This window comes from Octopus bimaculoides, chromosome 4 (genome assembly GCF_046866305.1).
Source record: "Octopus bimaculoides isolate indiv1 chromosome 4, ASM4686630v1, whole genome shotgun sequence".
Classification (NCBI taxonomy): Eukaryota; Metazoa; Mollusca; class Cephalopoda; order Octopoda; family Octopodidae; genus Octopus; species Octopus bimaculoides.
In genome coordinates, this window is record NC_142931.1 from 74,420,053 (window position 1) to 74,445,052 (window position 25,000).

A 25,000-nucleotide genomic window follows, 5' to 3' on the forward strand; every position below is an offset into this window, starting at 1 on the left:
TAGATTAATGAATAAAAATACAATACAGTACTGCTCTTTATAACACATTAATTAAAATAAAAACAAAATACGTTTTGTACCGTTGATGAGTAAATAAAGAATCGCACGTACTGTATGAAAAGCGAAACTCAGGAGGCGAGTGTATGGTGTTGTTTTGCATTTATAATAAAATAAATATATGCAAATTATAAAAATTTAAAAAATATATATAATACAGTACTATTTCTACTTCGCGGATTTTCACCTATCGCGGGGTATTTTGGAACGTAACACCTGCCATAGTCGAGGGATTCCTCTATATCATTATTTGAGAGAACTTTGGTGGCTAGTTTAAGAAGCTCGCATAAAAGATATAGGAACCAGTTGAAAGCTCTTCGTTGGTTCCGAGTTGGTGATTTCATTGCTGTTGATGAAAATTACTTCATGTTGATTTTTGTTTTTGCTTTTGTTGTTATGTTGTCCCAAGACAACTCTGCGCAAAACTATACCTAAAGAAGTTCTAAATGTGATCAATTTGATTCTCTGAAGACAGCAAAGACTGATTTGTGCATTGTGATGTTTCTATAGATAATATGGTGTATATGAGGATGCTTTTTCTATTATTTCTAGTGAGTCGCAGATTTGATTGATCAGAATTATGATCAAAGGCGTTTCAGTCGTGATCAATCGTTTTTTTTTTTTTTTTTGTGAATGCAGTTTAGACTCAAGTTCTGCGTACTTCTGACTGATGAGACACAAAATATTGAAACATCGGTGTCCCAAAATCACTTGCACCAATGACTCGAATATGTAATGAACACATCGTCGTAAAAGGGAGAATTGTATATGTACATATGCATGCATGCATGTATGTATGTATGTATGTATGTATGTATGTATGTATGTATGTATGTATGCATGTATGTATGTAGGTATGTTTGCATGTATCTATCTATCTATCTATCTATGCTTATTCCCTTTATCTTGTAATTTAGAATAAATTTTGACCGGCCAACTGCTTGCTAGCACAAAGGTATGAAGCAAAGCATCTTGCTTGCTTAAGGTTTTGCAAATTTGTTTAGTCCCAGATAACGTAATCTTTTATAATGAATTGATAAAGGATTTGCGTTCTCTCCCCAAGAACCCAAGTTCAGCTATACTTTGCTTCAGGTAGGTGTATGTATGTACGTACGTAGATATGTATGTATGTATGTATGTATGTATGTATGTATGTATGTATGTATGTATAACTCTGTGGAGGCGCAATGGCCCAGTGGTTAAGGCAGCAGACTCGTGGTCATAGGTTCACGGTTTCGATTCCCAGACCGGGTGTTGTGAGTGTTTATTGAGCGAAAACACCTAAAGCTCCACGAGGCTCCGGCAGGGGATGGTGGCAAACCCTGCTGTACTCTTTCACCACAACTTTCTCTCGCTCTTACTTCCTGTTTCTGTTGTGCCTGTAATTCAAAGGGTCAGCCTTGTCACACTGTGTCACGCTGAATATCCCCGAGAACTACGTTAAGGGTGCACGTGTCTGTGGAGTGCTCAGCCACTTGCACGTTAATTTCACGAGCAGGCTGTTCCGTTGATCGGATCAGCTGGAACCCTCGACGTCGTAAGCGACGGAGTGCCAACAACAATGTATAACGCTACATTGTACAATGTATCCTTCCATTATTAAGACGGTAAAAATTGTCGTGAGGCACATTAGCTGCCATTCCGATTCGTTAGCGTTCGAATAGAGGCGATCTCCGGTTAGTGTTAATGTAATTTTTAAGTATCATTGTTTAATATCATTCTAAGTAAAGGTCATAGCAGTGATAGTTGATACGGTTGGCATGCCGCGGTCTCCGGATGTGACACGACGCTCGTTCCTCTCTCTCGTCACCGTCTTCACACTCTTTTCTAGTTTCTCATTTCTCTGTCTCACTCCTTGTATGTATGTATGTATGTATGTATGTATGTATGCATGTGTGTGTGCTTGTATGTATGTATATGTGTATGTGTGTACTTATGTATGTATATGTGTGTGCATGTTTATGTGTATATATGTTATATATATATATATATATATATATATATATATATATATATATATATATATATATATATGTATGTATGTATGTATGTATATGTATGTAAGTATATGTGCATATATGTATGTGTGTATTATATCACACGCCTGTTGTGATATGACACCCTTTCCTGAAACCCCCTTCTTTCACTGTCTTTTCAACTCATTTTCACTTTTTGTTTCTCTCTCCTCTTCAGTTTCTGGTATCACCTACCTCTTTCTGTCTGTCTGTCTGTCTGTCTGTCTCTCTCTCTCTCTCTCTCTCTCTCTCTGTCTCTCTCTCTCTCTCTCTCTCTCTTTCTTTCTTTCTTACTCATTTCTTTTTACTTTCTGCAATATACCGTATCAGAGATCGAATTTACATCCTTTTTAATCTATTTCCTATTAACCTATTTTATCAGCGACATGCATGACTCTGTGTTTCAGAAGTTAACTGCAAAACCCGGTGGTCCCGCGGTCAAGCCCATTGCGCATCTTCTCATGCAATACTTGTGAATGGAGTTCGTTTGACTCAAGCCGTGTTGAAGTCCATTAATGTGCGCGCGCATATGTGTGTGTGTGTGTGTATGTGTGTGCTCGCGCGCGCGATTGTAAACATCGGTGAGAGGACGAACAATTATCTCAGTTGAAAGGTTTGCATTTCTTATCCCTTAAGTATCACCGGTTTAGAGAAACACGTATATGTCCCAGATAAATCATATATATTGTAAGAAATATATTTCAAAATAGGCTGCCTGCTGTTTTTGTTGGCACTCCGTCGCTTACGACGACGAGGGTTCCAGTTGATCCGATCAACGGAACAGCCTGCTCGTGAAATTAACGTGCAAGTGGCTGAGCACTCCACAGACACATGTACCCTTAACGTAGTTCTCGGGGATATTCAGCGTGACAGAGTGTGACAAGGCTGGTCCTTTGAAATATAGGTACAACAGAAACAGGAAGTAAGAGTGAGAGAAAGTTGTGGTGAAAGAGTACAGCAGGGTTCGCCACCATCCCCTGCCGGAGCCTCATGGAGCTTTAGGTGTTTTCGCTCAATAAACACTCACAACATCCGGTTTAGGAATCGAAACCGCGATCCTATGACTGCGAGTCCGCTGCCCTAACCACTGGGCCATTGCACCTCCAGACTGCCTGCATAAAGTAATAGACACTTTGTTATTATGTTATCATTTCTATGCAATGAACTAGGGAAACAAGAAAAAACGGGTACTGAAATTTTCAGTGGCCAATATATCATGTTTTATAAAATGAAACTCGTTATTGAAAGCTTTTATTCGTAAATAATTCTTGTGCTTGCGAATGCCTGTACACTTTTGTGTAAGTATGTTTATGCGTGCATATGCGCGCGCGAATGCGCATATGTGTGCGTATGTGTGCCAGCTATCAAGCGCGTTTACTTCACCGAAAAATCAGAATATTGGCGAGAGAATCTTTTTCAGCTCTCTAAAAAATAAAATTAATCTTGGCTAAAAATGTAAAATTCATCTTGGCAGAAGATTTATCTAAGTTAAACAATACAAAAATCGTAACATTTCTCTCACTTTTTAATTTTCGTAATTTATGTTAATACAATGATTTACATACATACATGATGGCTACCCCCTCGTTATGGACTATGGTCATTGCACGAAGCTTAACTTAATGGTGCTGTGATAGAATGTGACTTTTTAGCCCAGCCAAAGATCTACAATGTTTTGCACAGAGTTGGCATCCAAAGCCTTTACCGGCAATAGCTGGCTGTTGTTGTAATTGGGCTCCAAGTATCTTTGGGAGGTTATAACTCACACTAATACAGACTTGATGTTTGCTGAAACGAATCCGAATGATTTGTCAATGGTCTGTCTGGTGTTTCATGGAGGGATTTGTCTCAGTTACCTATAGATATTTTATGGCATCTTTTTCTTCATTCATTCGTTTCGCGGTGATGATGAAGAGCTGCATAGGCTGGAGAAAAAAAGGCTTTCGCTGCAATGTTGCTATGAGCTGTGAGTTTGGTTTTGAACAGAGGAAGAGTAGTAGGAATTCTGGAATAAAAGCTATAAGTAAAACATAAATAGTCATAGAAAATCTGACTGGAAAAACGCCTCATACATACATACATACATACATACATACATACAACCGGATTACTACCTCTCATTTTGAAGGGTATGCGTTTGCAATACAGGAAATATCAACCAAATACTTGATGCACAAAAGGGACAGAGATGCAGGAAAAGCAGTAAAGTGTGGCAACCTATGCAGACTTTGTGGAGTTAATACCGAAGATATCACCCACATCATAAGCAGTTGTCCGAAAATGTCACTACGGTATTATCTACCGATGAGATATGATGGTGTAGCTGGGACACTATATAATGAAATCCGTCGGAAGGATAAATTCGAGGACAAAGAAATAAGAACCCACAATATGGTAGAAGCCATAGCTACTCATAATAAAAAGGAATACTGGTGGAATGTCCCAGAGAAATTCTCAACAAAATGTAAACACAATAGACTTGATATAATGATTTGGGATAGAGAAGAGAAACTGTGTACAGTTGTGGAAATCATCTGCACAACGGATGTTAACATAGAGTTGAAGATCAGTGAAAAAAAGAATACCTATGTTGAACTACTGAGAAATCTGCAGTTACTCAAACCAGATTACAAGTTCAGGTTTCTACCTGCAATTATTGGGGCACTGGGGTATGTAACACACTGCCTAAATACCAATCTTGAGAAATTAGGTTTCGCATAACCAGAAAGGAGAAAGCTGATTCGAAGACTACAGATCCAATCCATCATTGAAACTGTAAAAATCTGTAAAACATTCCAGAATTTTATCATTTAAGTATATACGAGCATGCCTCGATATGCAAGTCTATGCATGAGAAGACATACATAAAACAAAACACAAATCTGCACGCATACATACATACAAACATACATACATACATACATACATACATACATATATACATATAAATACACACAGACACGCACACATATGCATATATATATAAATGCATACATTCATACATATAACCATACATGCACATACACACACACATATATGCGATTGGGTGAAAAAGCGAAAGTAACGCTCGACAAATTTAATTAGGATTTTAAGTATTTACATTTAATACGTGTGTATGTGCGTGAATGCGCGCGTGCATGTGTATTTCAGTTTTTATACGTCTTTGAGCTTCATCTCCTCAAAATATATGTCTAAATGCAATTTCCATTTATCTTTGTACATACACATAGATGATAGACGAGCTTTTATTTAAATACTTTCACGCATTCCAGTACACAGACGGCTTCCTTTCACAGTTGCATAGACCCACGTTTTCTAGAAAGGAGCTGGACATATCCACACACACACACACACACACACACACACACACACACACACACACACACACTCATATATGCATTTATCTACGTAAACACAAATGCTTTAGTAAGCGTGTCACGACGCCCACACTTGTATATGAGGCCTACATTCGTAACATCACCTAATTATATCGATTACGAATCCAAACAATGGAAGTTTGGAGAATAGATTGTTAGGTAAATAGATCGACACAAAGATACAAATATATGCAGATAGACAGTGATTATGCATGTGCATGTATATATCATATATATGTAACCTACATAGTAGATTTACAGACAGGCTAATTTAGTTATTTCTCCGTACACTGAAAACAAAAAGATGATCAAAATTAATCGGTTTTCGAAATATATTTGAATTCTCATCAGAGGCGTCTACATCAATTTGACCATTTCCAGAGAAACAGGTTGCCAATCTGTTTATATACTCGACAATTTCAATAGCTACAGGAAGCTGGAGTTACTAATTTTGTTACTGCAAGTGATAATACTTTATTCAATAGCAAGGGCCTATCAACGAGGATCTCAGCCCACACAGTATCAGGATATGATATGATATATGTAACCTACGTAGAACCTTTATAGATAAAGCTAATTTAGTTATTTCTCCCTAGACTGAAGAAGAAAAATGATGAACAGCCTGAACTGATTTTCGAATTGTATTGTATCCTCATCCGAGGCGTGTACATCAATTTGACCAATCTCAGAGAGACAAGCAGCCAACCTGTTTTTATATTGAACGATCTCAGTAGCAACAAGAAACTGGAGTTACTGATTTGCATACCATAAGTGTTAACACTTTATTTAATAGCATATCCTATGTATGTATGAATGTCATTGTTCGGTTTTATTTAAGAATTTCTTGCTAATTGAGAAAGAACTGGTTTCTAACCTAAATCCCAGGCTCCTTCATTGGAATTTCAGCATCAACAACAGGGTAATTTTGTTTGTATGTGTGTATGTATATATGTAGTCTCTTCTATATTTTACTTATTATAAATCTGAGGACGGAGCCGGTTTCCAACAAAGATACAAGGCTCCAACTTTGAGATGTAGTTAACATGCATGTATGTATGTATGTATGTATGCGTGCAAATATGTATATTTTGTTTTATGAATGTATTCTCATGCATATAGCTGCATATCTAGACATGCTCATATATTGGGTTGGTGCATAATTATTGCGGCTTTTTTTCAATGAAAATAATAACAATATTTAACAAAAACATCTTTAAATGACGGTCTGACCGTCTGCCAAGCAAATGGGGAGCAGTAATATAAGTAGATGGTGAATATGTTCCGGACTAATCATTTAAAGATGTTTTTGTTACATGTTGTTATTGGCATTGTTGAATAAAATTTAGCCGCAATAATTATCCACCAACCCAATATATTTAAATGATAAACTTCTGGAAAGTTTCACAGATTTTTTGCAGTTCCAGTGATAGATTGGATCTGTAGTCTTCGAATTAGCTTTCTCCTTTCTGGTTTTGAGAACCCTAATTTCTCAGGATTGTGTTACATATCCTAGAGCCCCAATAATTACAGGTATAAACTTGAACTTGTAATCTGTCAGTACTCCGAATGCCAACTGCTCGCCCTTGCACTGCACTTAAAACTAACTTGTAGACGGGCAAACAGAAACAATCGAAAAGCGTACGAAAATAAATGAGTGGTAAAATGGAATCAAATTGTCTCGGTTTCGAAGAAACCTTCTCTATATTTTTAGCCTCAGCAACATGCTTACACATCACTAGATGCTTCATCACGACATTCCAATACAAAAATAGAAATGGGAAGCAGAGATTCCTTTGATACAAATGGTACTTTCTTTTCCACAGAAAAGAAGTCGTTAGAGACTTCTAACTTTTTTTTGCTAGTACAAAGTACGACAAAAATGTTAAAGCATTAAGAGCCTTTGCTTGACCTTTCAGCGCTTGCTTTTTACTCATTTCGTATCTGAGAGAGATTGGCCACACTCTTCTCTAACTCATTCAAGTTCCTCAACTACATCTTCGTTCCAGAGAATGATAGGTTACTCATAAATTGGTCTCTCCACTCTTGATGTAGAGCTACAAGCCCATCGTGTTGTCTTGGTTCATTATTTTTTCTGTTTATCTATTATTACTTCAGGTAGTAGGTAATCACATCAGACAAGTTAGGGTCATTCGAAAAGGCTTCGTGTTCGTGTGGTAGAGCTTTCTATCTATCTATCTATCTATCTATCTATCTATCTATCTATCTATCTATCTATCTATCTATCTATACATACATACATACATACATACATACATACACACACAAACACACTGATATTTGTGTGTCTGTTTGTCCCCACCAACATCACTTGGCAACTGATGTTGGTGTGTCTTCGTCCCCATAAATTAGCGGTTCGGCAAAGGAAGCTGATAGAATACGTACTAGGCATACAAACAATAAGCCCGATAGAATAAGTACTAGGCTTCCAAAGAATAAGCCCTGGGATCGACTTGTTCGACTAAAGGCGGTGCTCCAACATGGCCACAGTCAGATAATTGAAAGTTAAAGAATATAAGAATAAAAGAGTATATATACATTATATATAGGCGCAAGCGTGGCTGTGTGGTAAGTAGCTTGCTTACCAACCACATGGTTCCGGGTTCAGTCCCACTGCGTGGCACCTTGGGCAAGTGTCTTCTACTATAGCCTCGCGCCGACCAAAGCCTTGTGAGTGGATTTGGTAGACGGAAACTGAAAGAAGCCCATCGTATATATATATATGTATGTATGTGTGTGTGTGTGTATGTGTTTGTCCCCCCACCATCGCTTGACAACCGATGGTGGTGTGTTTACGTCCCCGTAACTTAGCGGTTCGGCAAAAAGAGACCGATAGAATAAGTACTAGGCTTACAAAGAATAAGTCCTGGGGTCGATTTGCTCGACTAAAGGCGGTGTTCCAGCATGGCCGCAGTCAAATGACTGAAACAAGTAAAAGAGTAAAAGAATAATATATATATATATATATATATATATATATAAAAACAAAAGTAAATGAGTATATGCATATATACGTACAGGTATGTGCATACCGACATCCACCTGTATGTATAGGTGCATATCTGGGTACAGGACATTGCACACAAACGTAGACGAGAACACACGAGCCACATAGAGAACATTCTACTTCATCAGCTACCCACGTTTTAACACCGGCGTTTCGACGAGCTTCGGGCAGGACGCAACGTTAAAACGGCTCGTCCCATGGATCGCAGATTAAATCTGTATACGCAAATTAAATCTATCCATGGAGGAATGTAGTGGCGGACGAAAAACAAGACAGGAAAACAAACAGAAGGCTTTACGGCCAGACGAGAAAAATTATGTGTGTATGAACGCGATGAGGCACGGAACCGAGAGAGACAGTGGTAGCGTGTGTTACTTGGCGAAAGCCAAGGAAGGAAAGGATTATTGACCGGAAGCATGTGACCATGCCGGTGTAAAGGGAAGAGAGAGAGAGTGGTAGAGGGAGAAAGAGAGGGAGGAAGTAGAAGAATGGTGAGCAACGAGAGGAAAAGAGAAAGAGGGGAAATACGAGGGGGAAAAGGAGATACGTAGTAGTAACAGAGGAAGAACAAGAGGGGTAAGGCGAGATACGTAGTAGTACAGAGGAAGAACAAGAGGGGTAAGGCGAGATACGTAGTAGTACAGAGGAAGAACGAGGGGGGGGGGGAGAAAGGAAAGAGAAAGAGATAGAGTAGCGTCGGAGGATAAGTTTACGAACTACTTACAATTTTTGTGAGACGCTGCGTTCAATCATGTAAAAACAAAAGTAAATGAGTATATGCATATATACGTACAGGTATGTGCATACCGACATCCACCTGTATGTATAGGTGCATATCTGGGTACAGGACATTGCACACAAACGTAGACGAGAACACACGAGCCACATAGAGAACATTCTACTTCTTCAGCTACCCACGTTTTAACACCGGCGTTTCGACGAGCTTCGGGCAGGACGCAACGTTAAAACGGCTCGTCCCATGGATCGCAGATTAAATCTGTATACGCAAATTAAATCTATCCATGGAGGAATGTAGTGGCGGACGAAAAACAAGACAGGAAAACAAACAGAAGGCTTTACGGCCAGACGAGAAAAATTATGTGTGTATGAACGCGATGAGGCACGGAACCGAGAGAGACAGTGGTAGCGTGTGTTACTTGGCGAAAGCCAAGGAAGGAAAGGATTATTGACCGGAAGCATGTGACCATGCCGGTGTAAAGGGAAGAGAGAGAGAGTGGTAGAGGGAGAAAGAGAGGGAGGAAGTAGAAGAATGGTGAGCAACGAGAGGAAAAGAGAAAGAGGGGAAATACGAGGGGGAAAAGGAGATACGTAGTAGTAACAGAGGAAGAACAAGAGGGGTAAGGCGAGATACGTAGTAGTACAGAGGAAGAACAAGAGGGGTAAGGCGAGATACGTAGTAGTACAGAGGAAGAACGAGGGGGGGGGGGGAGAAAGGAAAGAGAAAGAGATAGAGTAGCGTCGGAGGATAAGTTTACGAACTACTTACAATTTTTGTGAGACGCTGCGTTCAATCATGTAAAAACAAAAGTAAATGAGTATATGCATATATACGTACAGGTATGTGCATACCGACATCCACCTGTATGTATAGGTGCATATCTGGGTACAGGACATTGCACACAAACGTAGACGAGAACACACGAGCCACATAGAGAACATTCTACTTCTTCAGCTACCCACGTTTTAACACCGGCGTTTCGACGAGCTTCGGGCAGGACGCAACGTTAAAACGGCTCGTCCCATGGATCGCAGATTAAATCTGTATACGCAAATTAAATCTATCCATGGAGGAATGTAGTGGCGGACGAAAAACAAGACAGGAAAACAAACAGAAGGCTTTACGGCCAGACGAGAAAAATTATGTGTGTATGAACGCGATGAGGCACGGAACCGAGAGAGACAGTGGTAGCGTGTGTTACTTGGCGAAAGCCAAGGAAGGAAAGGATTATTGACCGGAAGCATGTGACCATGCCGGTGTAAAGGGAAGAGAGAGAGAGTGGTAGAGGGAGAAAGAGAGGGAGGAAGTAGAAGAATGGTGAGCAACGAGAGGAAAAGAGAAAGAGGGGAAATACGAGGGGGAAAAGGAGATACGTAGTAGTAACAGAGGAAGAACAAGAGGGGTAAGGCGAGATACGTAGTAGTACAGAGGAAGAACAAGAGGGGTAAGGCGAGATACGTAGTAGTACAGAGGAAGAACGAGGGGGGGGGAGAAAGGAAAGAGAAAGAGATAGAGTAGCGTCGGAGGATAAGTTTACGAACTACTTACAATTTTTGTGAGACGCTGCGTTCAATCATGTAAAAACAAAAGTAAATGAGTATATGCATATATACGTACAGGTATGTGCATACCGACATCCACCTGTATGTATAGGTGCATATCTGGGTACAGGACATTGCACACAAACGTAGACGAGAACACACATGTCATGGTCTCGTATGGTACGGCCAGTTAATAGAAGACTGTTATATAGTGAAAGTCTTCAAAATTTCCATGTTTTTAATCGAACACATCGACATCAGCTCTTCTGTTTTTTTGTGCCTGGTACTTCTTTTATTGAAAGTCACTGGAATGGCATGTCCTGTAGAGTTTCTACAGAAGATTAGCCTCTTAGGAACAGAAAAGATTATCAGGGAGGTTTTGAGTATTTGACGGATTATTGAAAGTTTGCGAATATCTAAAATTACAGTTAGGAAACCGCTACCCACATAAATTCCACCGAGTTGAACAACAAAAATAATATTACTGGTTTTCAAAGGCGGCGAGCTGGCAGAGACGTTAACACGTTATTACGCCGGGCGATATGCTTAGCGGTATTTCGTCTGTCTTTATGTTCTGAGTTCAAATTCCTCCGAGATCGTCTTTGCCTTTTATCCTTTGGGAGTCGATAAATTAAGTATTAGTAGTGTACTGGGGTCGATTTAATCGACTGACCCCTTCCCCAAAAAATTTCGGATCTTGAGCTTAGAGTAGAAAAGAATATTAATGGTTTCAAATTCTAACACAATGCTAGGAATTTCACGGTTCTTATTTTATCGACCTCAGATGAATAAAAAGGGAAGTCGACCTCGGCGGAATTCGAACTAAGAACATAAACACGGACGAAATGCCATGAAGCATTTTGCCCGATGTGCTTACGATGCTGCCAGCTCGCCAATGTTGTTGTTGTTGTTGTTGGTGGTGGTGGTGGTGGTGGTGGTGATGATGATGATGATGATGATGATGAGGAGGAGGAGGAGGAGGAGGAGGAGAGGATTGGTGTCGAGTAGAGTGAAAAACCTATAATCATAGTGGCAACGTATTTAAAGGATTACGTCGTAATACGAAACTTAGAAAGCCGTGATAGTAATCAGGTAACAGTTTAATTAATCATTAGGCTTGTCCTTTCTTTTATATCGTTAATGATGGCTTATTCAGAGGAGTGATTCTTTCTGTTTCAAATTTAATATTAGTCGCACGAGTATGTGGTGTGTCCTCCTATATGGATACATGAATGTATGTTTTCTGCGGATGTGTGTGTGTGTGTGTGTGTGTGTGTGTGTGTGTGTGTGTGTGTGTGTGTATCCGTTCATACATGCAAGCAACATACATTTATATGTAAGGATATGTGTATATGCATATGGAATTTATGAACGTAGGTGTTTATATAGGTATATACATATGTATGTATGTATTATCTATCTATCTATCTATCTATCTATATATATATATATATTCTTTTATTCTTTTTCTTGTTTCAATTATCTGACTGTGGCCATGTTGGAGCACCGCCTTTAGTCGGACAAATCGACCCCAGGACTTATTCTTTGGAAGCCTAGTACTTATTCTATCGGAAACTTATGCTGAACCGCTAAGTTACGGGGACGTAAACACACCAACATCAGTTGTCGAGCGATGGTGGGGGTCGGAACAAACACAGGCATACAAACATATACACACACACATATATACATATATATATATATGTGAGTGTGTGTGTGTGTGTGTATATACGGTGGGCTTCTTTCAGTTTCCGTCTATCAAATCCACTCACAAGGCTTTAGTCGCCCCGGAGCTACAGTAGATGACACGTGCCCAAGGTTCCATGCGGTGGAACTGAAACCAGAACGATTTGGTTGAAAAGCAAGCTTTTTACCATACATCTACACCAATCTATATAGATAGATAGGTAGATACATAAATATATATACGCACAGATATATATTACATATTAAAACGTAAATATATGCTCGTTTACTCTTTTACACGTTTCAGTCATTTGACTGCAGCCATGCTGGAGCACCGCCTTCAGTCGAAGAAATCGACTCCAGGACATATTCTGTGTAGGCCTAGTACTTATCCTATCGGTTACTTTTGCCGAACCGCTAAGTTTGGGGGACATAAACACACCGACATCGGTTGTCAAACGATGGTGGGGGGACAAACGGATACAAACGCACACACATGAATGTACATTCGTATATACTCGATGAGCTTCTTTCAGTTTCCGTCTACCAAATCCACTCACACGGCTTTGGTCGGCTCGAGGCTCTAGTAGTAGACACTTGCCGAAGGTGCCACGCAATGAGACTGAACTCGGCACCATGTGGTTGGGAAGAAAGTTTCTTACCATATAGCCATGCCTATATGTATAATATATATATATATATATATATATATATATATATATATATATATATATATATATATATATATATATGTATATATATATATATATATATATATATATATATATATACATGCATACATACACACTATTACAGTGTAGAAGACACTTAATAGCCTTTCAAAAAACACAAAATCTTTTAGCTTCACTTATACACTTAATATGTAGTATCAACATTTTCGTTGTATCATCTGTAACTGAATCACTGACACCGTTTCATTGCAAATGGCTTGAGGCATACATATATATAAGGAATGTTTATCGCCACTTCAGCATGGCTGTTTCGTAGGAATTGACGTTACTATCATTTTAACACCAGAAGGACACCTCCTCTAGTTGATTATTCGATGCAATGTGCACCCGATATATATATCGCAAGCAGAGGAGTGAACTCCTATCATCTTCCAACGACCGGACTACCAGGTTTCGAGCTCAAATTTTGGCACAACACCTGCAATTTTGGGAAAGGTAAAAGTCGATTACACTAGCCCCAGTACTCAAGTTGCACTTATTTTATCGACTGCGACAGGATGAAAAGCAAAGTCGACCTCGATAGAATTTGAACTCAGATTGTAAAGACTATCGAAGTGCTGCTAACCATTTTGTCCGGCGTGCTAACGATTCTTTTCTACTCTAGGCACAGTGCCCGAAATTTGCACGCACACACACACACACACATACACACATACACACACACACACACACACACACACATATATATGTAACGGGCTTCCACATATAGTGTATGTTGTCTGTGTCGTGTTTGTGTTTGAACCCCACATTACTTGACGATGGTGTTGGCTTGTGTACGTCCCGTGATTTAGCGGATCGACAAAAGAGCCGATTGCATAAATAGAGTTCATTGGTTCGATTAACATTCTTAAAAGCTGTGCCCTAACACGGCTACAGTTCTGTCTCCTTCTCTCTCTATCTCTCTCCTCTCCCCTCTCTCTCTCTTTCTCTCTCCTACAACAGCAACAGATAAAAATCGCCAAACTCATTAATTCTACTTTTTTTTTGTCTATAATCCTTTTGTTTTTAATATTTTTTTTCATTTCCAGCAGTCTTTAAATCTTTCATTCTTTCTCTCTTCTTTTAGCCCACCTTGGGTAATCCCCCTCCTCCCCATCCACTTCCTCCCCACCCTACCCTCCCCTACCCTCCCCTACCCTCCCCTACCCTCCTACCCTCCTCTTCCTCCTCCTCCTCCTCCTCCTCTTCCTCCTCCTCCTCCTCATCATCAACATTATATTTTCTCGTTTCTCTCCTTATCTTCATCATTGTGATTACCATTATTATTCTCGATCGTTATTATTCCCCCTCTCCTCCTCCTCATCTTTCTCTTTCTCTTCCTCCTCCTCCATATTATCTTGGCATACCATCCTCCTTTTCATCAGCATCATTATCATCTATCGCCACTACAACAATCACAATCACCACCACCACCACCACCACCACCACTAAATACTACTACTACTACTACTACTACTACTACTACTACTACTGATGTATATGTATTTCAATTGGCGATATATTGAAAAATAGGGCTCATACATACGATGTGTCTTACATAAGAGTATATATATATATATATATATATATATATATATATATATATATATATATATATATATATATATATATATGTGCGTGTCTGTATACATATATATATATATATATATATATATCATCGCAGAAAATATATATACATACATATATATGTATATACATACATGCATACATACACACACACACACACACACACACACACACATATATATATATATATATACACACATACACAGACACGCATTATAGACATTATAGATGATAAATGAGAATTTGTAATTGGAGACAGTGTGTTTATAGTGTGTGTGTGTTTATGTTTATTTTGTTGTTATTTTATTGTACAATCAACCAACCAACCAGCCAACCAACCAGCCAACTATCCCCCACAACCAGTCAACAAACCTGTCAAGTATCTAACCAACTAGAACTGCAGGATCTTTATGGCAGGTTATCATTAAACATGAGTGGCAAGCTCCACCCTTCCTCCCAGTCTTCCCCGTCACACTGAGCTTCTACCATTAGCATCATTTCAACCAGTATCATCATCATCATCACAGCTAATGCCAACAGCAACGCTACCACCACCACCACCACTGCTACCATTACAGCCGCCGCCCTTGCTGACGCTACTGCGACGACGACCACTACAACTGCTTCCACAGAATGCGAGAAACCGGACTTATGAGCCTGTGGGTCGGGACGGACCTTTGATCTTTTTAGTGGAGGCGCGTGGCTTAAGGGCTACAGCGTTGGACTCACGATCGTAAGATTGTGGTTTCCTTTTCTGGACATTGGCGATGCGTTGTGTTTTTGAGTAAAATAATTCATTTCACATTACTGTAGTTTAATCAGCTGGCAAAAATGAGTAATCTTTCGACGGACTGGTATCCCGGCCAGGAAACCGGCCCTGGGCGCTTATGACTCGAGAAGGACTTCTGATTGTTTTTTTGATATGGTATATCATACATCTTATATAAGAGTACTTATATATGTATGTGTAAGTGTATTTGTATATATGTATGTAGTTAATATACACATATATGGTTAATAAAATTTCCGATGGATTGAAACGAGACGAATTTAAAGCAGCGCAGAGCAGCAAGAAATTGAAAACAGTCATGAGCAGCCAAATAGAGAATTTGAGAAATATTTGAGAAAAAGATTATTATAACAGTTTCAAATTTTGGCTCAAGGTCAGCAATTTTAAGTGAATCTGGTGGGATGGGATGGGATGAGGTAACCGATTACAAATATTTATTTTATGAAAGGAGGAAAGGTAAAGTTGATCTCGGCAGAATTTGAACCTCGAATGTAAGGAACTAGAAGTAATGCCACAAAGTATGGTTCCCCCAGCATTCCTCCATACAAAAGATTATGATAACACTGAGGAACAGACTTTGTTGCGAAAAGGCTAAACGATGATTTCCGTTGTTGGTGGAAGCGCCCAGTGGCCCTGCCAGCGAAAATGTTGCAACGAATTTGTGTCTACACAACGAAAAAATAAAGGAAGTATTTTTCCACTAACAACCACAGCTATATTACTTTAATACTGGGTGAAAGAACGACTGTACATTTTTGTGGGGAGGAGGTGCAAATGAATCTCAGTACCATGGTTAATTATGACATAAAATAACTGTGCGTGCGCAGAGGACTTGCTAAGATAGGTGAACGAGGACGGAAATACAATCGGGGAATAATGCTACCGGATCTGTGGGTTTTCTGTGGTATGTACCAAGAGACTCAGCAGGTGTTACTGCATGTAGAACTATGTCGTGACAATGACACGCTTAGAGAATATATGAAGGAATCGGTTCTGGGATCTATATATACAGCGGCTTACGGCAAGCCTATTCCCATAACCCAGACATGTTTCTCTACGAATTTCGGCATAAGTGAGCCAAAGTGTCGAATTTGTCAACTCAGGTATGAAATCTACATAAAATTTGAAAGCACATGGAACAACCTTAAAATATTAACTATGCGATGCTATGTTAGTCAATATTTTATGATTGACAATTTTCATTAGTTCATTTGTTGTTTTGTTTCGTTTTCTTTCATTAAATATTTTCCATTTATAAAATAGTTGTGTAATTTCTCACAAAATAATTAAAAAAGAGAAAAATTTTAACTGCAAGAGAAATACATATCCAAAAGCAAACAAAAAGAAACGGTGTCGGAAGTAAACGTGGAAATTCTAACCTGCAGAGTGTCAAAAATAGACCCATCTGATTTGAACACGGAATGTACGTTTTGACCAGCGTGCCAACGGTTCTGGTAGTTCGCACATTATCATAAACATATAATAAAATATAAATAGACATTTCAAAAAAGTAATTCAAAATATACAAGATATAAAATAAAAATAACACTAAAACAATAACTATAAAATTTACGAATAGAAGTAAAAAAACAAGGAAAAAAATAGGTAAAAAGAATACTTTCACTTCACTAATTATATATTTCCTGGATTGTTTGCTGTCTTTTGTACGCATCGAACTTCAAAAGAATTTGGCAGTAGTAGTGATGAATGAGGTCAGAGGCTTAAAATTGATAACTCAATCTAAGCGTTCACCGAAAACTTTCTTTTGGTTCAGACTCTATTCAAACTCTATTCTCACTCTCTCAATTAATTTCTCTGTCTTTATCTTCTTCCTTTACTCATGAACAAATAAATCAGCCATATATATATATATATATATATATATATATATATATATATATATATATATATATACATACACATATACACATATATGTATACATGTATATATACATGAGTGTGTGTGTATACACATATATATATATTTATACATACATATATATATATATATATATATATATATATATATATATATATATATGCGCATGTAAATATTTCAATATTTCGCTTAGGCATAGCGAGACTAATAAACTTATATATGTAAGGATGTATAAAACACCTGTATGTGTTGGGATTCTCCATGCATAGGGGCCATCCGGATTCCCGCTTTCGCCGTGAACAGGAATTTATCTTGTCTCTTTGCTTCTTTGCGTCACATGGGCTCAACTCACCACCTCTCTTCATCTGACTCCTCTTCTCTTCGCACTTACTTTGACGCCTACTTCCTCTCTTCACTCCTACCCACCTTCTCTCTTCATTGATATCCCTCCACAAACATTAGCACTGACCACTTCCCAGGTCCCACACCACACACCATCATCCGCACTCCCACACACCATCATCCACACACCCACACACCATCATCCACACATTACAGAGGCACACACACACACACTTGCACATCCACACACTTCAAGGTCACTATCCTCTATCTACACACACACATTCTCACAAACGCACACACGCGCACCTTCGCTTTGGGATCACCAATACTTTATTTCCCCTTCTTTCTAGCTCTCCTGTCAAGCATATTTTTCCTAACCAGTCGCCATGCTTGACCGCTAAGTCTACAAGTTTTTTATTCTCTCTCTGTTTATTTTCTCTTACTTCCTTTCTGTTGAAGAGCAACAACCTGCTTGTTGCTTATACACCTGTCTTCGTTCTTTGTTTTTCTGTAAATTTCAACTACACACGCACACACACACACACACAGAGATATATATATTATATAAGTATATATATATATATATATATATTATATATGCATATATACACGAAATCTGATCAATAAGTATCCAGACTGTTGCCATAGTAACGAAGCTAAAGCACACAGTGTGAAGCCGCTTGTCGAAGACTGACCTTGAACGCTGCTGTGCATGCGCACTAGGATCTAACTTTCTAGCTCACTTCTGCTGTTTACAGCAGTGCTTGGAAGAAAGGTGTGTAACGTGTGATCGACGCATTGACCATGACAGAGGCCTACGAAAAGTTTCAGAAAGTGTATGGAGAGGATTGCATGAGCCGCACACAAGTGTGCGCGTGGTTCAGACATTTTCAAGATGGCCTAAAAAATGATGATATTGACGAAATTTCGGGCACACGCGCAACCAGCAAAACTGAGAAAACCATCGCAGATGTGCGTGCAGCTGTGAGGAGAAATCGTCAAATCACCATCCGTGAGTTAACAGAGGATTTGCAGATTAGTTACGGTTCAGTTTAGTCGATTATCACTGAAGATCGGGGTATGCAGGCAGAATTTAAGGTCAATCTGTGCTAAGTGGCTTTACTCTGAGTGGTTTAACTCCATTACTATGGCAACATTCCGGATACTTATTGATCAAACCCCGAATGCGTGCATATTTATAGAGTGTTTGAAATAGTGCACAGATATTGTATATCGAGAAAAAGGAGGCAGTCAGACTTTTGGATTATCCAGAATTCTGATTGCCTCCTTTTTCCCAATATATGTATATATATATACAGTGTGCATTTAAACACATAAGAGAGATGTCCATAGCAGGACATCTAATCCGCTAGAAGGGAGTTGCGTGGGGTTTAGGTGTTTTGCTCATAAACACATATATCGCCCGGTGTGAACCCGCGATCCCTCAACTGCAGGTCTGCTGCTCTAACTACTAGATTATGTGCTTCCACAATCATTAATATAGTATTAAAATTCTGCATATTAATATATCTTTTATTGTGATTATTCCACATATAACTATTCGATTCTCTCTTATATATATAACTGCTCTCCTTAGCGGTATTTCGTCTGCGTTACGTTCTGGTTTCAAACACCGCCGAGGTCGACTTTGCCTTTCATCATTTCGGGGCCGATTAAGTAAGTACCAGTTACTTACAGGAGTTGATGTAATCGACTTTTGCCTGTCCTTGTTTGTCTGTCCTTTTGTCTGTCCTTGTTTGTTCCTTCTATATCTAGCCCCCTGTGAGCAATAAAGAAATAAATATATAACTACTCTCTGTGCACTGTTAAATCCTTAAACATCTTTTTTAAGATTTTATAAATACTCCAATTTCAACGCTTAGTTAGCAATGCCCAATACATTTTGTCCTAAAAAGACATTCCAGCATGGCCGCAGTCAAAATGACTGAAACAAGTAAAAGAGAGATAAAAGAGATATATATACATACAAACATATATACATTCATATATACATACATACATACATATATATATATATATATATATATATATATATATATATATATATATATATATATATATATATATATATATATACACACGTGAAATGCTCGAAATACGGATTAGAAAATCAGCCGACAACTAATGGAGAGACGTATTTGTGCTGTTTGCCTTGTTTTCCATTTGTTTCTTTCGTTGCTCGCAAAAAAAGTTCATATTCCATGTCTTCGTACTTCGTATTTGTTGTTGTTTACGTTTTGTGACGTCCTGTGCCCATATATGCATATGTATATAGGTATACATGTAAGTATGTACGTAAACGTATGTATATATGCATATACATATACATATATATATATATATATATATATATATATATATATATATATATATATATATATATATATATATATATATATACATATATATATATATTATTTATATTATATTATATTATATTATATTATATATATATATATATATATATATATATATATATATATATATATATATATATATATGACTTTAAATGTGGTAAGGGCGTCAGCCTCATAGATTCTGATTTTAGTCTTTGTATTGGGAATTGCTTCCATTTCGTTTTGTAAGTTCCCGGAATGTTGCGACTGCTTATCCCAATATTTATTTCCTTATGACGTCACGGTATGATACATATAGTAAAATCTACTATTACCAATAAATAATTATATAACGGGGTACAAACAAATACTGCTGTCTTGCGATCAGATGTCTTCTTTGTTGTGAAAAGGCTTTACATTCCCAAGATAGCCTATCGTTTGTTTCTTACAGCTAACTCTCTGTGAACAACTTTTGCCGCATCAATACCAAACGCTAGAGCCTAAATGGTAGACTTTAACACCTAGTCCCTGCACTCAACTGTTTCAAGTTGAATAAGATTCCTAATACTTTTTACTTGAGGGTGACATCGCTACGTGTTTTCTTGAATGAACACTGAAGTAAGACACTGAATATATATATTCCACACTTCGTATGTATGATTTTGCATTTTTTATTTTTTGTAAAGAAACGATTACCCTGAGCAATATTGGAAAGCATGACATTTCATTCAGCCCTAAACTGCTGACTATATCAAATACATTAGTTTGATTTAGAAGTTCCTTCTACTCTTGTTTCCACACTCACGGCAACTTTCCTCTAATAACCTTTCTCCTATATTTTTAAACGCTTTAAAATGTTAGAGCAAATAATTTTTACTTACTACAGTTGCCCTTGTCCCCGCGTTCTAATTAGCATATATATTCGCTTCGACCCTGTGCTCTGGGATCAAATCACTTCTTTTCAAAGTCGAGTAAAGTGTTCATGTTTAAGGTTATAAACATGCGATAATGTGGCACAGAAAGAAGTCGAGAGGCGGCGAGCTGGCAGAAACGTTAGCGCGCCGGGCGAAATGCTTAACGGTATTTTGTCTGCCGTTACGTTCGGATTTCGATTCCACCGAGGTCGACTTTGCCTTTCATCCATTCGGGGTCGATAAATTAAGTACCAGTTAAGCACTGGGGTCGATGTAATCGATTAATCCGTTTGTCTGGTCTTGTTTGTCCCATCTATGTTTAGCCCCTTGTGGGCAATAAAGAAATAAGAAAGAAGTCGAGTGATAGTATAGAAATTTAACGTATCAAAATGTATGCATGTATGTATGTCTCATCTATTTTTTAATTATTATAAATCTTCTACAGAGGAGGGAGCGGGTTTCCAACAAAGATACAAGGCTCCATCTTTAGGATGTAGTTAAAACAGACAAATTCACATTTGGAGTTTGAGGAAAGTCTTGCATATTTATACGGTTCCACTCACAGATTGCATCTGTAATGTACGATTTAGCCTGTCGATTTCTCCTTCTGAAAATCCCAGTATGTATGCATGTATATATGTGTGTGTATGTATGCATGGATGTATGTAAAGTACGTATGTAAGGATGTTTGCTGTGTGTGCAGGAATACGTGTGTTCAGTGGGTTTCCATGTCATAACCTATTTGTTTGTTTCTTTCTTCTATCTCTTCTCACTTTCTTCCCCCCACCACACACACGAATGCACACATACACAGACATGCACACACCACACACATGCACACATATAGGGTGCAAAATGCATACATGCTAAGATGCGTTACTGTATATTGAAATATATACTCATATACATACAAACACACATACATATATGTATGTATGTATGTATGCATGTATGTACGTATGTAATATATAGTACTTACATATTGATGGACACAAAGAACGAAAAAAGAAAGAAAAACAAGAGAAAGACAAACGATAAAAATTTATATACACAGACACATGGATAGATAGGTAGATAGATAAATAAATAGGGAGGCAGGTATTCATACATTTATGAATGAATGAATGGATGAAGACTGTATAAATATATGACTACCTTTATAGATAACAATATTGATTGACAAGGCTAAATGACCTCCTCTATGGGGTTAATCAATTTTCAAGCGGCATTTATTATTCGGGTGGTATCATTAATAGTACATTATAGTAATAGATATAACTAAATATATATATATATATATATATATATATATATATATATATATATAAATGGCATTCACAGTAATCACAAAATCGGTTTGACCGCACTTAAAAGTATGCATTCACAAAGAAATAGAATGATCACAATTGATGCGGATACATACATTTACACACACATACACACACAGACACACACAGACACACACACATACACACATATATACATATATATACATACATACATACATATATATATATATATATATATATATATATATATATATATATATATATATATATATACAGAGAGAGAGAGAGAGAGAAAGAGAGAGAGAGAGATAAACAGATAGATAGTTCGGTACATAAATAGATAGAAAGATATAGCGATATAGATATATACATATGTACACACTCATTTATACATATATGTATATATATATATATAGATGTATACATATATATATATATATATATATATATATATATATATATATATATATATATATATATATATATATATATATATATATATATATATATATATATATAAATATATATATATATATATATATATATATATATATATACACACACATATATGCATACACAGATAAATGAATGTGTATATATATATACACACACACATACGTACACACGCGCACGCGTGTGCTCACACACAGACATATATACATGTACACAGACACGACAGAAGTAAATAGACATCCCATAAAACATCGTTTTATGTTTATTTTAATTTGTAAAGGTTTATATCTTTTATTAATTGGCATTTTTATGTTTCAGGTTCTATAAGTGACTGCTTAATTATGTCACATACAAAAGTAGCCTTGTAACTGTCCGAATTTCAAAGAGGCCGTATTGTGGGTAAATCTGAAGGTAGACTTAGTCACCGTAAAATCGTAGAAAACCTTGGTATCTTGCTTTCTGAAAAATAATAGAGTGATTCTGCTATTCACCAGAAAGAGAGGGGGGAATCCTCATCACCTTGCTCAGGTCGACCAGGGTCCTCTGAAAGGTGCCTTCGTTTTGCTAAGAGAAGAGTGGAGGATAATCCTCGTTGCTAGGCCTCTGATATAGCAGAACAAGTTCAGAACAGCTGTCAGGTATCTTCACAAACTTGGCTAGTATGGCAGAGCAGCAAACTGGAAGCTACTTCTTCGACCAGTAATACCAAGTGGAGAAAAGACTGGGCCTGTGAGAAGGGGGAGAGTCCATTAGCATTTTGAGAGACTGTCACATTCTCTGACGAGTTCAGATTTCCTGCATTTTCTGACAATGCTAGAGTGTGGGTCTGGAGACTCTGTGATCAAGAATTTGATGTGAAAAGATTGAAGCCAACAATAAAATACGGTGGCTGTTCTGTGATGGTCTGGAGAGCAATTTGGAGCAATGGTCGATCAGAGCTGGTGGAGTGTGAGGGAAACATAAACTAAGATAAATATGTATCCATATTGAAGAAAAGACTCCTTCCGATCTTCCCCAGTGGTGAAATTATTAAAGAAGATTCTTTATGTATGGAAGATGGGACTCCTTGTCACACAGCTAAACTGACCCAAGATTTCTCGGAAGAGAATGGTGCTTCCATGGACAAACCAATCACCAGATATGAACTTTATTGAACACCTCTGGGACATAATGGACAGGACACTTCCTAAAAAGCACCATAAAAGGATCCTCAAAGCCAAATTTTTCAGATTACTACATGATTACTACATGAATTACTTCAGATTACTACATGAAACTTGGCAAGAAATTCCGCAAGAGAAACTTCATCGTTTGATCAGTGGTTTGCCTAATAGCGTCCTTCCATTTAAAAATGCTACGGGCATGTCTATTAAATATTAAATATTCACATCATAATAATTGATAAATAATTTGAATGTATAATTTCAGATTTAAATAAATTTTCACGATTATAAGGTTGCATATTTACTTCTGACATGCCTGTGTATAGTATTTGAAAGTCAAAAACAAAATGGGTCGTCATATAAAATCAAATGGTTGAAAATACTAAAACAAAAAAATGACCCCGCTGTTCAACATAACGATTTTCTTCTTTATATTTTATCAAGTTTTTCTTCTTTCAGCTTTTTATTCATTTCATATCTGTTGTCTTATCATTAAATTGGTTATTTATTAGCGTCTGCCCTGCTTTCGTCCGTTTGTTTTAGGTTTGAAATTGCTGTTTCACTGTCGCCCTTATTCTATGTTCTGAATACATGAAGGTTCCATGCTCCATGTCACCAACAAAGGTTTGCTGCTTTTCTTTCTTTCATTAATCCATTCGTTCATTCGTTAAAAATACCCTTCATTCTCCCATTAGTACATTTTTTGTTTTGTTTTATACTCTATTTGTGTGTTTCCTAATTTTCTTCTTTCTTTTAACTTCCCCCACTCCTCTCATAACCACATTCTTTGTTTCTTTTTTCTTCTCCTCCTTTCTTGCATTGATTGTGTGCCCCTATTCCGTGTTTATCGACCCGTTAACATGTACATAACTGTATGCATATGCACCCGTGTGTATATGTGCGTGTATGTGTGTATGTGTTTATACATATACGTATATACATATATATATATACATATATATATATATATATATATATATATATATATATATATATATATATATATATATATATATATATATATATACACACATATATGTATACTAGCAGAA

General features: G+C 37.5%; 1 pseudogene; it reads right to left on the bottom strand.

The window, feature by feature from the left end:
- Positions 1–25,000, bottom strand: part of LOC149136080 (uncharacterized) — a 34,787-nt pseudogene that overhangs the window by 6,214 nt on the left and 3,573 nt on the right.